At 39.7% G+C, this 15,695-nt stretch overlaps 1 protein-coding gene across 1 annotated transcript in view; it reads left to right on the top strand.

Moving 5' to 3' along the window:
• The window catches only part of LOC119647455 (mitochondrial carrier protein Rim2), an 88,892-nt gene that overhangs the window by 46,735 nt on the left and 26,462 nt on the right, over positions 1 to 15,695 (top strand). The window lies entirely within an intron of this gene.

Below are 15,695 nucleotides of genomic sequence, written 5' to 3'. Positions count from 1 at the left end.
AAAGTCGTCGAATTTAATATTACCAGCAGAGGGAAAGTACGAAAAGAAGAGAGAGAATTGTGGACGTGTACCAAGAATGGCCTGTATTTCCGACGTTTAAATAAGCCTTCAATCCTCGCTAAATGTTGCGAGTGCGCGTTCTTTGTTAGAATTTTAGAATACGACCTTAAGGCTACAAAGTTACCCCGAACTTTGGCCCTCCTTGTACGGCGGAATCTCAACTGAGACTAGTTTTTCGTACGCTTCCCATCACGGGTATCACCGGTAAAACAAACAGGGTATTTTCACACGGAGAAGCTCAAGAAGCGAACGCAACAGCAGACAAGTTCTTCTAGTTTATCATAAAACGCGAGGCTTGGTTGCATGGTAAATTTTTCAAATCATCTCTCCAGTCGATTGCAAAAAGAAAGGTATTCGTTGCTACGAAGTCCGTAGCATAGAAATTAAATTTGGGTGCCTTGCGAAGCGGTTGTGCCACGGAACGATCAATTTGGAACACTCCTTCAGGCAGATGGTGTGAAACGGTTTTAAGATAAACCGCATTACTAAGAAACAAAAGAAAATGGGGGGGGGGGGTCATAGGGGCGGGCGCATAAGGAGCTAACAGGACCGACTGGAAAATGCTCTTTAATAGCAATAAGGACAAATCCCGATCGCAGCGATGAAATGAATAATCATCAAGGAGCTCTTATATTGTTTTCAGAAAAACAAGAACTGTTGAAAGAGAGTAGAACAACAACGGCAGAAAAAATCAGTTGGAGCAAAGTATTTTTGACCGTATTTAAGAAAACAGACGTCATTATTTGATTTATAATGAAAAAGATCGTTCTGAGTTTTATGACGAATACTTCAAGTGGGGAATAGTTAGAATGGTCATCCGAATTTGTTATGGCGAATCATAAGAACAGAAATATACTAAAAATCTTAAGAAAATTGATCAGGCGTACTGTTTAGGTTCGCACGGACCTAAGTGCAACTCTACTGAAGCGTCTCGTTGATAGACGATTGTAGGCCTCTTGGCTAACCAGGCTCTCATAATAGCACGGACAATTTCTTGTGTCGCTTATCCGGTGCGTTAGAACCGAACGAAAACCTGAAATACTAAATGTGAAGAGTTCTGAAAGTCCACGTAAAGTGCGTGAAGCGGGGAAACTCACGATCGGAGAGAGAAGATCAGTAGTTGTCAATGAGGCGCAACCTCTGAGATCCCCTCCTTAACTCGGTATCTACCGGTCATTCCATATAGAGAAAAACCCTCAGAAGTTTTCCCACCCTAAAACTTTTTAAAAATAGTTTTTTTTATTGTTTTCCATTTTTTGAAAGTGTTTATAAGTATTATGTATAAATTGAATGAAGATCTGCGCAGCACTTTTATATTATAACGATATTTGTGCGTCACCGCACATCCGCCTGTATTAGCGGAAAAACATATTCCGCGCTTCTTCTCCTGCGTGCTATGGCGCATCAAAATAAGCTAAACTCAATGGAGAAGGCCTAAATTGGCCAAAAGTGAAATTTTCCGTAATTAGAAGACCTACTCTACAGTGCAGGCATTGGCAATTAGATGTTATGAAAGATTTTTCGAAAAAAATGGGACCCTTTTCTCTCAAAACATTTTTGTACGTTGTGTTTTAAAATTCCTCGAAATTAATCAGCCTATTCGCTTGACATTTTAACCACATATTCTATACATGTGTGGCTCTAGGCCCCACCTCAATCAAGTTAAAAAAACAAAATTTTACAAGTTCTGTGCAATAAAACATTTAAAAAAAAGCTCCCTCATTTTGTTTTACACAAAACCTCATTAAAATAGTTCCAATATCTGTCTCCCTGTCTGTCACATGCATTTTCTCAGAAACGACTGCACCGATTCACATGAAACTTGTTGGGTGGTTGGTTGCGAACTGTGAACTCCCACACATGCGGTGGACTATATTGGATTTAAAGGGGGTGAGCCCCATAAATAAAAAAGGGGTGCAAATTTTTTTTCACCAAATATAGCCATATGTGGTATTAAATGAAAATTCTCAATTAGTAGTTTCAGAAGCTGTTTTCACATTATTAACAAATGTGAAAAAGTGCGGGGGTCCGAAACAGGCCAATTACTTTAAGGGCCCGTTTTCAACAACTACCTAACCGAAAAATCTGAAAACAATTGTGGTAGTCTGCGCATATGGCATTTAGGCCCCGATATACCCTTCGTTACAAAACCTGTTCAAATAAAGTTAACAACACAAACGCAGTGATATAGGTTTTAATATGAAGCAGCATACTGGAAAGTTTGGTGGAAATCCTACCATTATTAATAAAGTTATAGTACGTTAAAATTGCCTCTTTCGCATCAAAGTACGAGTCCTTAGGGGATAAAATGCTAGTACCATGTCGAATTGAATATCAGCCGAGCTTCCAGTTTTCGATTTGTAAATAATAAATATAAATGATAAATAATAATCCTTAGGATTAAATAAATGGTTAATCTGATACAAAACATGTTGCCACCAGCTGTGTGTGCTCTTGTGCTATCTTATTGAAATCACGTATCTTCGAATTCTACCCACAGAAATTATTCCAACATCAGTCATCAAGAACACAGTATACTTTTATTTGGCAGGATCCGGGTTTTTGTAGCCCCAAATTATACGATATTGTTTGTTTACGTACCCATCGAAATTGAAGACTTCGTCGTTTCAAATGATTTTTTCGGAAAAAAATGGTAGCCCTCGTCCAAACGTTCTAGGACCCATTTCGCGAATTTATGACACTACCTATGGTCTCTGATCAAAGCCATCTATCTCAACTGGCAATGGTTAGCAAAATTCGATGCACCGATGATAAGCAGAGGTTGATGACCTCACATGTAAACTCTGGTTTATGGCGTCAATATTTTTTGTTTCTAGATTGAAAGAGGTCTGAGTATTCATCCAATTGAAGATTCGAAAATAAAATAATTTTCGCTTGGCTAGTTTATGCTGGAAGCAGACTTTTTAGCCAAATTAAATTCGCATTCATATCGTGTTCGCTAATGTACATATCTGAGGGAGCAACCAACAAATGGTTGTCATAAACTCTTATGCGGGACAGTGCGTCAACAACACTTACGCACCATAGCTGTTGGTCCTTGCAAGCTTCGCCATGATTTTCAAAGAAGCTTGCGCTACTCCTATTTCTTCGCCACTTAGTTTTAGGGTAACTTTCTCGTGATTCATTAAGTGACCTATCCACTGCCACCGCCGTTTCCTGATCAGCATCATATGTCGACGGAGTGTTTTATTATTTATGGTCTCAGGTCGCGAATTATATAATTGGCAGCGTCTGACGAGCTGCTTTTACCCTTTGCATAACTATCAATCATAACTTTTTTTTTAATTATTTTCTGAGAAAAAAAATTACATTAACATTCTGAATTAGTTAAATTCATCTAATGTCTAAAGTTGTTCAATTTCAATTACATGACATCTTATCTATAATATCTCAAGATTATTATCAAGCGCCGTATACTTTCTATTTATTTCCTCTTCACAAACCGCGACATAAAATTGGCATCACAACCGGTAAACAATTCTATTTATATGGATCCTCTCTACAAATGTGATAAATTCGAATCAATTTTTATAAAATTTCTTTTTCTATTTATATTAGAGACCACCTCCATATCCATTTGGATTAGATAATTGGCACAACAACAATTATCGTAACATCTGAAGGAATCGACGTAGGAATTTATTGGCAGATATTATTCTTGATGAATCGTCAATGAAAGTTTAAATTGATCATTGAAGAAATCATCTATTATAGCAAATAGAGAAATGTTGAATTTTTTTTCGTCTGTGGGGTTGATTGTCTGGTAACTAACTGAGTCTTCAGACGATCATGCCCCTTAGTTCACTTCTGCATTTAAATTGTTGTTAATTGTTTTAGAAGACTCAATGATATTTGCCAACTGTCAGGCCATATATTGATAAAAAGATATGTACTTCTTCAAGGAAAATATTTAAACCCAAAACGAAGAAGCTTTTACTTATTTATACTGCAAGATTGCCTAACAATCACACTATGTACTTAACAATGACTAAGGACTTTGTCTTCAAAATTTTCCATGAAATTAATTTGAAATGTGAACTCTCCAAACCTAGAATTCCATAGACTTCCCTACTCCATGGAAGTTAATCAAAAGTTAAAAATCTGTCCTCCGAGAAATCCGGCTCAGATAAAATTTTCTTAGTCATCATAGTATGTTTGCCTGGTGGTATTGACTTTTTCAGGCAAATGTGGCTGGTGGATATAATTTTGAATACCAGGGTATCAAAAAGGAAAAAAATGGCGGTTTTTATGATGGTGTTCACAATTTGGCAGGGCCTCAAAAATGTGCCCAATGGAGTTGAGCTACTCTGTTGAGATAGATGCGACCCACTTATAAGTGGGTTTAGATAATTCTCCGTTCTTTCGAAAAATCTCTCTACTAGATTGAGAACGAACTCTCGCAAATGTTTTATCTATGCTCGCCGGTATACTTCCACGCTTCTCCCGCACTTTTTTTTCCTCCAATTTTACAATATATTGTACAATACTGGACAAACCGGTACAGTGATGTAAGATTCGCCGTTCGAATGCCTCATATTTTCCCATGACTTTTGTTGAGCAAGTGTCTGGTTCTGGTGCGTAGACCTACTCTTTATACCCTTTTATACCCTTGCTATGGTGTGTAGTATCTGCCAAGAACTACCAAGTAGTATTCAAAGGCTTTGACTGTCTTGTTGGGGCGAAGGTTCGAAGAGAAGATAAGTATGTCGTCAGTAAATTGAATCATATCTGTTCCGTTCTTAGAAATCGGAGTGTCAGCCGTGAAAATGTTGTAAACTGTTGGTCCTGAAATGAACTCCTGCGGTACTTCCCATGTTACCCCCATAGAAGTTTATAGCACATCTAATAATCGGGATAGGGAATTCATAGTCAATTAATTTATATATGAGTCCCTTTACCCATACGGAATCAAAGGCTTTTTTAAATCCAGTATTCATGCTACCGCAGGTTCGTTATTGATGTTAAGTCTATTGGTCACGATATCATGAAGATAGCTCAAAGCGTGTTGTATTCCGTGTTTATCCCGAAACCCAAACTGGTGATGAAGAATAATACCTTTGAGATCGAAGTGTCAAACCAACTGTAAGGTCCAAGCGAAAAGTTTTTCCAAGCTAGATAATAAAGAGATGAGCCTGAACTTTTGTCACTCGTGAAAATTGCCTTTTTTCCTTATAGGAAATATCTTTGCTATCTTCCAGATATTCGGAAAGTAGCCATTATTGATGCAATTATTAAAAACTGCGAGAATAAACTTCATTGAGGTCTTGGTCAGATTTTTACTGACGAAATTAGGGATTTCATCTGGACCAGGTGATTTTTTACCGTTGAGATTTTTAGTAGTTCCGCCATGAGTTGACATCAGCATGTCTGACGGTTTGTTGGACGGATTCACGGTAGAGAAAGTTGTTAATTTATCTGTATTTTCAGAGGTGAAAACTTTAACTGTTGAATCAACAATTAATATGGCGGAGGAGTATTGAGCAGTGGCTTGAAAGATTCCGCTAGTACTTGTGCCTTCCTTGCGTCACTGCGAATAGGTTTCCTGTTCGTGATAAGAACGAAGTTGCAGGATATGTTTCGACCCGTCAAGCTATTTATATGCTGCAACATATTTGGTCAGGGCTTAACATCTGCTAACTTGCGGGTAAGTTCTTTATTACGGAATTTGGCAACCATTTCCTTGATTAGAGTACTCAGGCAGTTTATCTGGGAGATTAGTGCCTTAAGTTGAACTGCGGATCGGCCATAGAGTTTAAATCATGCCCCCTTTGCTCGGTTAGGGAATTGCATTTTATGTAGACAAAAACTATCAATGTCTGTCTTTTTTTTTTCTGTTCGTACACGAAGGTTGAAAATCTTGGAAAGACACGCCCGTGTGGTATTCGCACCCACTAAAAATCACTTCCGGATTCTCCAGCCCCAGCCCCGCGGGACCACCATTTAGGTATTACTTCGCGATGTGGGTTTGTCTTTAGGCACCTACGATTCTCGTTCTTTAAGCTTTCCTTCTTCCTTCTTTCACCGGCTCATTTTAGATTTTTACAATTGGGGAGAAAACCATAAGCCCGTTTTCCTTTGATTTCAGCATCTCCGCACGGCTCACCTTCCTTCCTAGTGCTTGCTTTAGGCTCCTTGTTTTCATCGCTAACCTTGGGCAGTGGAACGACAGGCTCTGCATCGTCCGTGCGCCACTACATGCAGGACAAATAGGTGAATTATCCAAAGCGACATAAAGGAACTGAGTAACGTGGTAGTTGGTTTCTCCGTATTGTCACCCAAAACATACCATAATGTTAAAAATAAGCGTGTGCGTCCCTTCGAAGACTCATCCCATCTGCGTTGCCCGAGATCATATGTAGGAATGTTATATATGACTCTCTCCATCATCTTTGCCATTGTATCCAACAGGCAGATTCGACAATATGATGCTGGATCTCCAGGCGGCTTACCGGATTTAGGAAGTGACACCAACTTTTGTTTCTTCCACTGGGCGGGGAACATTTCTTCTTTTTGGTACGCCTCAAAGGCGAAAAAGTTAGGTCTGTTCTTCACTGTCAGCTTCAAAACTCGGTTAGGAATGCCATCCAAACCTGCAGCCTTATTGTCACCGATCCTATCATATATTTCCCGTAGCTCTTCCTCTGTAACTAGAGGTATCATTTCTAATGAACAGTGGTTGTTAGCTTAGTCATGAAGCAACCTCTTCTGCTGGGAGTTGGGCATTTTTTTCTCTTAGGGATTTCGCGTAGCCTCTTCCCCGATTTCTTTTGTGCCGAGTTTTAAGTGGGCATCATTTTTGTTGCCTGGCTTACTTTTTCGTTCGATGCCTTCGCTCCTCTGTCATCCTTGGCCTTTCCGTACGCCAACCTGATGTCTTGAATCAAGGCTCTTATAGTTTGATGAATATTTCGGCGTTCCTTAATGAATTCGCAAAATTCTAATACTTTATTACATAATGCGATGAAGGCAGCTTTCGATTTGCCGCTGCACATTATATCACTCAAGCAATTATTCAGCATTGTTTCCTCCTTCTCGTACCCCGCTACACTCTTCCCCTTGGAAGTAGGGCACCGCTGGTGTTCGTGCCATTTCGGATAATGTTATATTCCATGAAATTGACTTGTCGAAAACGCAATAGAAGTCTACTTTTAAAGAATCGACCAACACTTTAGATGCAGCACGTTGGGCATGTGAGACCAGCGCTGAAGAGTTGAATGTTACGACACTAACTCCAAAAATTTATGATGAGTTTGATGGCAGCGAATTGCCTGTGTTCATTTTGTTAAGCTTTGTGATAGCTGTGCCACAGTTTGTTTGACTCGAGAAAGTTCTTTTACTGGTGTTGGCAACTTCCTTTCTAGCTACCACTTCTTTATAGGCTGAGCATCCGCGATGTCCAGTTTGACCATAGTTGCAGCATTGTGGTACCTCTATCGTGGACCTTAGAGATTCCCCATGCCAATGGCTCTTTGTGCACTTTACATTTCTGTGCAGTATTAAGCAATTTCGGAAATTTTGGCAGTTGTAAATTGTACTTCTTCATAACTCCTGATCCCATGGTAGGTTACGCTTTGGTGAAAATGTACTTCATTGGCCTTCCTGGTTACTAAGCTTGCAACCGGACGTGGTTTTAACTGCGTGCATCGCGATTACTTCAGACATGATATCTTCAATGTCTGTTTCCCTGTGAAGACCTCTGATAATCATTGTCAATGTATGATACTTAGAGTTGGATGTCGGGTGATGGCGTTAAGCCCTTGCTCTCTAATGAGCGTGATCAACAACTGACTTCGCAAAAATGAGAGTCTTATCAGCCCTTGTGTTTTTTAAGGACGCCTTAAAACTTTTTCCTTGAGGGTTTCCGAGGATTTGGGATACGTTTATATTACGCCCTGTGGCTGTAGGGACTGTCATCTTCTTAGGCTTATTTGGATTTGGTTGAGAAGGGAGCTTAGTGCTTTTCCTGGGCTTCACTCATATTCACTTCCATATGATCTTTGACATTATCGATCAATGGCGGGATGCTAATGCTAAATGCTGTTAATGATGGCAGCGCTGCTCTCAACTTTAATTTTACCATTTTGATGGTTTTCGTCAACATCGCGATTTGCTCCCGGTGGTAATCAGGCTCTTAGTTAACTCGTCTATTATGCCATCCTCTGGAACGTTTTCGGAGTGCGCCATTTTTCCCTTGCTGGGGTTGGTGGTTGTTTTGTGCCGCTTGGAGCTGCGTTTTTCAGCTGTGATCAGGAATGACCTTCTTGGTCGACTGCTTTGCGCTGACCCAAGGGCCAGGTATAGTTCGATACTTGACCTAATGTGCTAAGTAAAAACAGTGCATTTGTATCGGAGACGGAATCGTCCAACTAAAAATAAATTAACCCCATTCCAACAATACATTCCTCTACATACTTTCACCCCTGACCTTGTCCAACCTATTCGTGATACAACTCCACTATCGTCTTATAATTGCCATGAGATCACAAAACAATGCGCCCGTCCACGATAACTACCCGCCCCGCAAACAATACTGGAAACCTGAATCTGAATCAATACAGTTGGCTTGGGGCTCGAAAACATGCAGTCACGTTATTGCTACACATTACACCCTAACAAGTTGCTGATAATGACATTCTATTTATTATTTTGCCATCTTATCGACCAATGTTTATCCACGGAACGAAAGTGTATTTGCATTGCGACGACAGTGTTCGAGTGCTATCATCAAATTATTATAAGGTATCATTCAACTATCTAAACAGTCATTAACTCTGAGGCTGACGAAGGTCAGGGAAAGGTTAGTGAAAATACGCAGAAATACTTCATACTCTTTCTATGGTTGGAAAAGATACAATTATCAGATTTTTGTACTTATGTTGGCTCCGATATATTTAGAACTGGCTTATTAATCACTTTTCAGTGATTTTCTTATCAGTATTGCTAACAAACTTAAATACACCAATCACGATCTTGTGATAGTAAAGGAATATGTACATAAAATATGTAAAAATTTAATGCGTAAAAAGTTAACAGCTCGCATATATTATTAGTTAGCAAAAAAATATCAGACATATACGCCCCGATGCGCAATACGCACCACTGGTGGCCGTTACGAACAAAAAAAAAAGATTTTTTGATACATTTTTTTGTCATCTCTTTTTTGCTCCTAAAAGTAGTAAATCACTGTTTAGAAATGAATAGGAAAATAACCAAACGATAATGGCATTTGATATAAAACTGGTATAAACTGATTGGACGAAAATAGATGCGGCGTGCTTACCGCGTATAAACCCGGTTTATTGGAGAAAGTGTAAGAGATGATTTCATATTTTTACAACAATGGGTCGGAAAACTCAAAAGAGGATCAGAAGTCCAAATGCGGTCAGGCACCTTATTTGAATTGCATATAATTGGATGAAGTGAGCGCAATTTCAAGAAAAGTAAAATATTCAGTTGAGTGATTACAAGCAAATATTAGGTTGTTGCACATGAAATGGCCGATTTGGCAATAAGTGAAGTTAGTTGCGATTTTGCTGTATCAAACCACCACCAGTTGGCGCTATTGGTGTCAGATAATGAACTATAGATACTCCTACATTTAATCAAGGAGTCATTTCAGTTTTGACCATCGTTGTGACAACAGTGAATAAAAAGGAACAAACGATGGAAAAGACCCAAGAACGTATACTTTTTCTGTATGAGTTCAAACTTAGTCGTATGTATGAGTTCAAAGCAGCGGAGGCGACCAGGAACATTAACAGCGCATTTGGAGCTGATACGATAAGCGAATGAACCACACGGCGGTGGTTCGAAAAATTCCCGTCAGGCGACGTAAACCTTCAAAGTGAGCCACGTGGACATACAGGACCATCGATTGATAACGACGAGCTGCCTTTGCTAGTTGAATCCGACACACGTCAGTCTATGCGAGCCATTGCAGAGAAATTGGGCGTACACTATTCGACAGTTTGCCGGCACTTGCAACAACTTGGAACGGTGATAAAGCTCGACAAATGGGTTTCGCATGCCCTTACAGAACAAAACATGGCGCTTCTTATGCAAATTTGCAGTTCTTTACTCTCCCGCAACAGAAGCGATCCCTTTTTGCACAGAATAGTGACATGTGATGAAAAGTAGGTATTATACGACAATCGTCGCCGATCAGCGCAATGGCTAGATGCCGAAATCGGGCCTCCTTCCGAAGAAGGTAATGGTGACTGTTTGGTGGTCTACAGCTGGAGTTGTCCACTATTCTTTTTTGGCACCCGGCGAAACGATAAATGCATAGAAATACTGTGCCCAACTCGAGGAAATGCACCAAAAATTGAGTACTCAACGGCCGAGATTAGTCAACAAAGATGGTGTAATACTCCTTAACGACAATACACGACCCCATGTATCCAGAACAACAGTTCAAAAGTTGAACGAATTTCAGTATGAGACTCTGCCTCATCCACCATATTCACCGGACCTTTCGACAACCGGTTACCATTTTTTTAAGCATTTGGATCATTTTTTGGCGGGGGAAAACAATTTAGGAAAGAAGAGGCTGTCAAAATTGCCTTCGACGAATTTATCAACACCCGACAGTTGGACTTCTACGAAACTGGCATACATGCTCTTGAATCTCGCTGGGAGAAGTGTTTTGAATCGACTGGCACCTATTTTGATTAAATAAATAAATTTTTGTAAGTTTTACAGTCGTTTCAAATTTTAATACCAAAACGGCCATTTCATTTGCAACAACCTAATAGTTAGTTTGTCCTTTTCATATCAGCTTCAAAAACTAGCTACATTCGAAGAACCAATCCTTTAAAATACAACTGCACCAGAAGCAAAGTTAAAATAACTTTCCAGTATATGTATATATATACTATTATTAAGACATCGATATGAGATGTATTTTGAAGCCTAGATTTTATACAGATGCACCATTTTTTTGCAGATCTGCCGTTTGGTCAGTTTCAGAGTCCTTTCCCACTTCAAATTTATAATTGTTAATCCCTCACGCCACTACTTTTCAACCGATGTCAAATTTAATATCTGCTTTGTAAAGTACTAATCGAGACCTTTCATTTGACACCCTACGCAACTGGATTCGAAAAGAAGTACTGCACTCCCTCTTCGCTTGTATTGAGATCCCCGCCCCCCTTAAGCTCTGAGCAAAATCATGCCTTTCTATGTATGCGTGGGGTTTTCTAATCCGCATATGACTACCGGATTCCATTTCATTTGCTTCCGAGCAAAGTGTCGATGGTAGTGGGACAGGCAAACAATCGATATTGGAGATTTTCATTCTGAGGGAAATACACTACTTGAAGGTACCAATAATAAAAATTTATGTGGGCAGACTGATGAAGGAGAAAATTGATTGCCGAAATACGGTATCTGTACAAATTGAATGAAAAAATTTAGCCAAGAGCAGAAAGTCTATTCAATTTTTTTTTCGACCACTTGGGAAGCAATTTACTTCCTCCTTTGTAGTCCATCGACTCCTCTTTTTTAGGTTAAACATCCAAGTTTTCAAAAAAGAACGAAAAAGTTGACTGACGGTTTCATCCAGGACAGAGGCAACTCATCAGGCTCTGCCTCATCCCAGCCCTGGAAGCCGCGTGAACGACGAGCATCCTCAACAAAAAATTTACTTCAGCCTGGTTTAGACTTCAACCTATGACGGATTTCACTTGAATATAATTCGTACGTGCTCTACTGCCTCTGCCCTGGAAGAAACCGCCAGCCAACTTTTTCGTTCTTTACTGAAAAATGAATAAGGAGGACAAACCTGGTGACAGACCTAAGCAACGGTGGCTTGATACGCTGGATGGGGATTTGAAAGCCTCGAGATTGCACCCAGATCAGGCGTTCGATAGAGCCAAATGGCGAACCCGATCGCGACGAGCCGACCCCGCTTGTGAACGGGACAAAGGCTGAAGAAAAAGAAGAATATCCACAAACAAAAAACATAAGCTACAACAAAAACTGGTTTCTGCAAAAAAATGAAAAGGGTTGGGATCTACAAAATTTTTTGCCCGGAATGCGACCAGGTCTATGTGGAACAAACAAAAAGAATTGTGACTATCGGGATCAAGAGTGGAACCAAATCTTCAATACTCAAGTTCATTTTAAACAGCAATCACAGCACCACCATAGATAATTACCAGATTCTGTACACGGTGCAAGGAACACGGACATTGGACATCCTAGAAAGCTTAGAAATCCAAACTACCTGGGGAAAAAAGGATGAACACCAGTGTTGGGAAGGCTCCATGATGACTTTTCAGCCTGATTTAGAAATAAATAAGAGCTAATCTTTAATTAATCAAAAACTCCGGATATTTAAATTGTGTTCCAGCACAACACTTGATACCAGATCAGTTGGGTTTAAATTGATAGACACCGTAGGAGCAATCACATTGACCAATTTACGATTTATAATACTTTGACATCGGCCTCAAAAGAAATCACCATCTAGTGATTGCTTGCCTTCGTTTGAAAGTTGCGTCCGACGCTTTTCGCAGGCCTGGAGAGCTGCGATCCCCATGTTTGAAAGCTGCCTTGCTGATCGAACACCTTGAATAGCCTGCTTAAAAAATATTGATAAGCATTGGGCTGCCATTAAAAGTGTTGTTTTCTCGGATGCTATTCATGTTCTCGAAGGGGTGTCATAAGATCTGACTGTCTTCGAAATAATGGAAGCGAATTCATGAACGGAGGAGATTGAATGCGGGGAAGATCAACGTAGTGTGCGGCAAGACAAAAAAAAGAATTTGCTATTGTGCTGGTCGGGGAAGCATTGTATGTCTAGAAAGTATCGTTTCTGCTGACGGTGGTTCTGAACTTTATGACGTTCGACGTATTAACAACGCTAAGTTTGCCTTCGCTGCATTGTCTAAAAACTGAAAATTCAGTTATCTCAACACTAACATCAAATTGAGACTGTTCTATGCTAATATCCTTTCCGTATTGCTATATGGGACTAACATATGGAAAGTTATCATCGCTGCAACTCAAAAGCCCCAAACTTTCATCAATTCATGTCTGCGAATTGTCATCGGGGTACGCTGGCATGGTACAATTTCGAACGAAGAACTTATTTTGGGCACAGGCCCATTATCCGCGGTCGTATTGATGAGAAGGCGGGAATGGCAGTGGATGAGTCACACATTATAGATGGTGACAATGCTATTGCTGGCTACGCCATACAGTGGAATCCACTATCCTATCTATCCTATCCCACTATGAAATGGTCAATTAATGGCTCCCCCAAGAAGCATATGGCGCAGAACAATGAAGGAGGAACGTAGACTAGGCCTCTTACAGCTGAGTTAAAGCTGACAGAGGTTTCTTTGGTACTCTCTAAAAGAAGTACAAACGTGAATATCGTCTGTACAGGTAGTGAGTCTTGATTCGATGAATAGCGTCCACTTGATACATTTGAAGACCAAGTATTCAAGTTCAAGTTGAAAAATTGAGGCGAACGCCTTGCTTGAAGCCAGTATGCCCCCTGAAGCTATAAGTTAGCTCGTTTCCTACTCTGACTTGAGATTCAAAGCCAGTTAAATTAATAAAAATTACTCCAACATAATACCCGGTACTTTTCTATCAATAATCTGTCATACCCCTATTTGAAGGTCACACATATCCGGTGTACGCTCCAAAGGTTCAAAATATTAGTTTCTTCTTATTTTTAGGCTCATAGTGGTCATTCTAAAAATTCTGAACTTTACTTTTTTGATTAGGTACATTGTGACTGATCTATCTCCTCTGTACACGTCTTTCGATCTCAGTTGGTGCAGCTGCTAATCTCGCGTCAATTGCTAGAATACTATATATTAAATAAGAATCCTTTCCTTTCTCTACGCTTTTTCTTCTTCTTTAGCCTTTGTCTCTTTCGGGATCGGCTGGTTTGGATCGAACGAGCCATTTTGATCGACCAAAGGCCTGATTTTAATGGAGTCGAAAAGCTATTTGCTGCTAAATTTAAATTCCAATAATTCGTATATCAATTGTTCGTATTTCCGGCTCAATCGTATAGATTTGCCGGCCCTTTAATTAGCATTCCCGATAATCGTCAGCCCCTCGACCGTATGGATTATCGGGATTCTACTGTATTAGTTTTTGTAATGTTTTTCGATGTCTCTGCCTGAAGGTTCCTTTTCAGATACCGTTTACTAAACCCTCATGACTTCACAGAAATGTTCAAAGTCTTCAACTTGCAACATAATGACCCTTTTTACCTATTATTACTTTGTTAGTAATAGTGCGATTTCCACCAAACTTGGTAAGTTATGCCCTACACTACCTACATTTCGTGGTGCTAGAATGAACTTAAGGGGGGTTTTGCAGCCATTCACTAAAAATTATAATAAAATACGATTATTAATTTTATTTGAACAGGTATCGGTATGGAGGGTATTTTGGGGCCTAGGTACCATATAGTGGCAGCCTCTTGATTTTTTTCAGATATTTTGGTTAAGTATTTCCTGAGAATGGTTCCGTTAAAGAAATGATCGTTTTTGACCCACCTTTCCAACAAATATCAAAACTAAAACCGGTTTCCGAAAGTACTAACCAAGATCTTTCATTTGATACCCCACATGGCACTGTGTGCATGAGCGTTCACAGTTCCCACCTTTCCACCAAATTTGATGTGAATCGCTACACATAACCTTAAAAAACGAGGTGGCCGCAAGGCGAAGGTTAATTAGGGCGACCAAAAACCTTCGAAGACGCGAATTTTGAGAAATTGCCTCCAGGATCCATGTCAAACGCAGGAATAGCTTGCTTCGGTATTAGGAGTTATCCGCTAGGCTGTGTCCAAGTGATTGTAAACGTTGGAATGATTAAATCTCAAGGAAAAAGGATTCCTTCTGATTTGAAACCAAGGGACGTTGAATATCGTTTTTTTTTCAACTGTAAACAACTGCTCTAACTGCAAAAAAAGGAAAGATTTTCTTCATTGCATGTTGACAGGTGATGAAAAATGGATTCATCCAGCAATCCAGAAAAAAGAAAGTCATGTGGACTGCTCGGTCATTCTTCTACATCGTCAGCTCAGCCTTATATACGCGCTGTAAAGGTTATGCTCCGTATTTGGTGAGACCAGGTGGGCGTTATTTATTACGAGTTGTTGAAACCGAATGAAACGGGGACACGAAAAAGTGTTTCTGATGACAACGCTCGGCCTCATGTTGCCAAATTTGTTAAAAACCTACATAGGACGTTTAAACAGGAAGTTCTCACCCACTATATTCCCCAGATATTGCGCTGTTCGGTGATTACTTGTTCCGTTCGATGGCACATGGCCTGACCAATCAGTGATTTCGTTTATCAAATGCCATGTCCTAGTCCAGGGTTGGTCCATCTACATAAGTCATAGATCTTGCAGACTAAAAATGAAAATACATCAATTTTTTGCGAAATATTTTGTCTTGACCATTTATTTAGCCACCATATTTCGAGGATTTTTTTTCGGATTTGACTTGCACTTTTATTTTTAGCAAATATAAATTCATTCAAGAGCAACAAATATCAGGAAAAATTCAAATTTAAAAAAAAAAGTGACAACCGACGTCTATCCTTCAGCCAAAACAAAAAAATCAGTTTTTTTAAGA

This window comes from Hermetia illucens, chromosome 1 (genome assembly GCF_905115235.1).
Source record: "Hermetia illucens chromosome 1, iHerIll2.2.curated.20191125, whole genome shotgun sequence".
NCBI lineage: Eukaryota > Metazoa > Arthropoda > Insecta > Diptera > Stratiomyidae > Hermetia > Hermetia illucens.
Note: the sequence above shows the minus strand (reverse complement) of the source record. Positions and strands in the feature narration are given on the sequence as shown.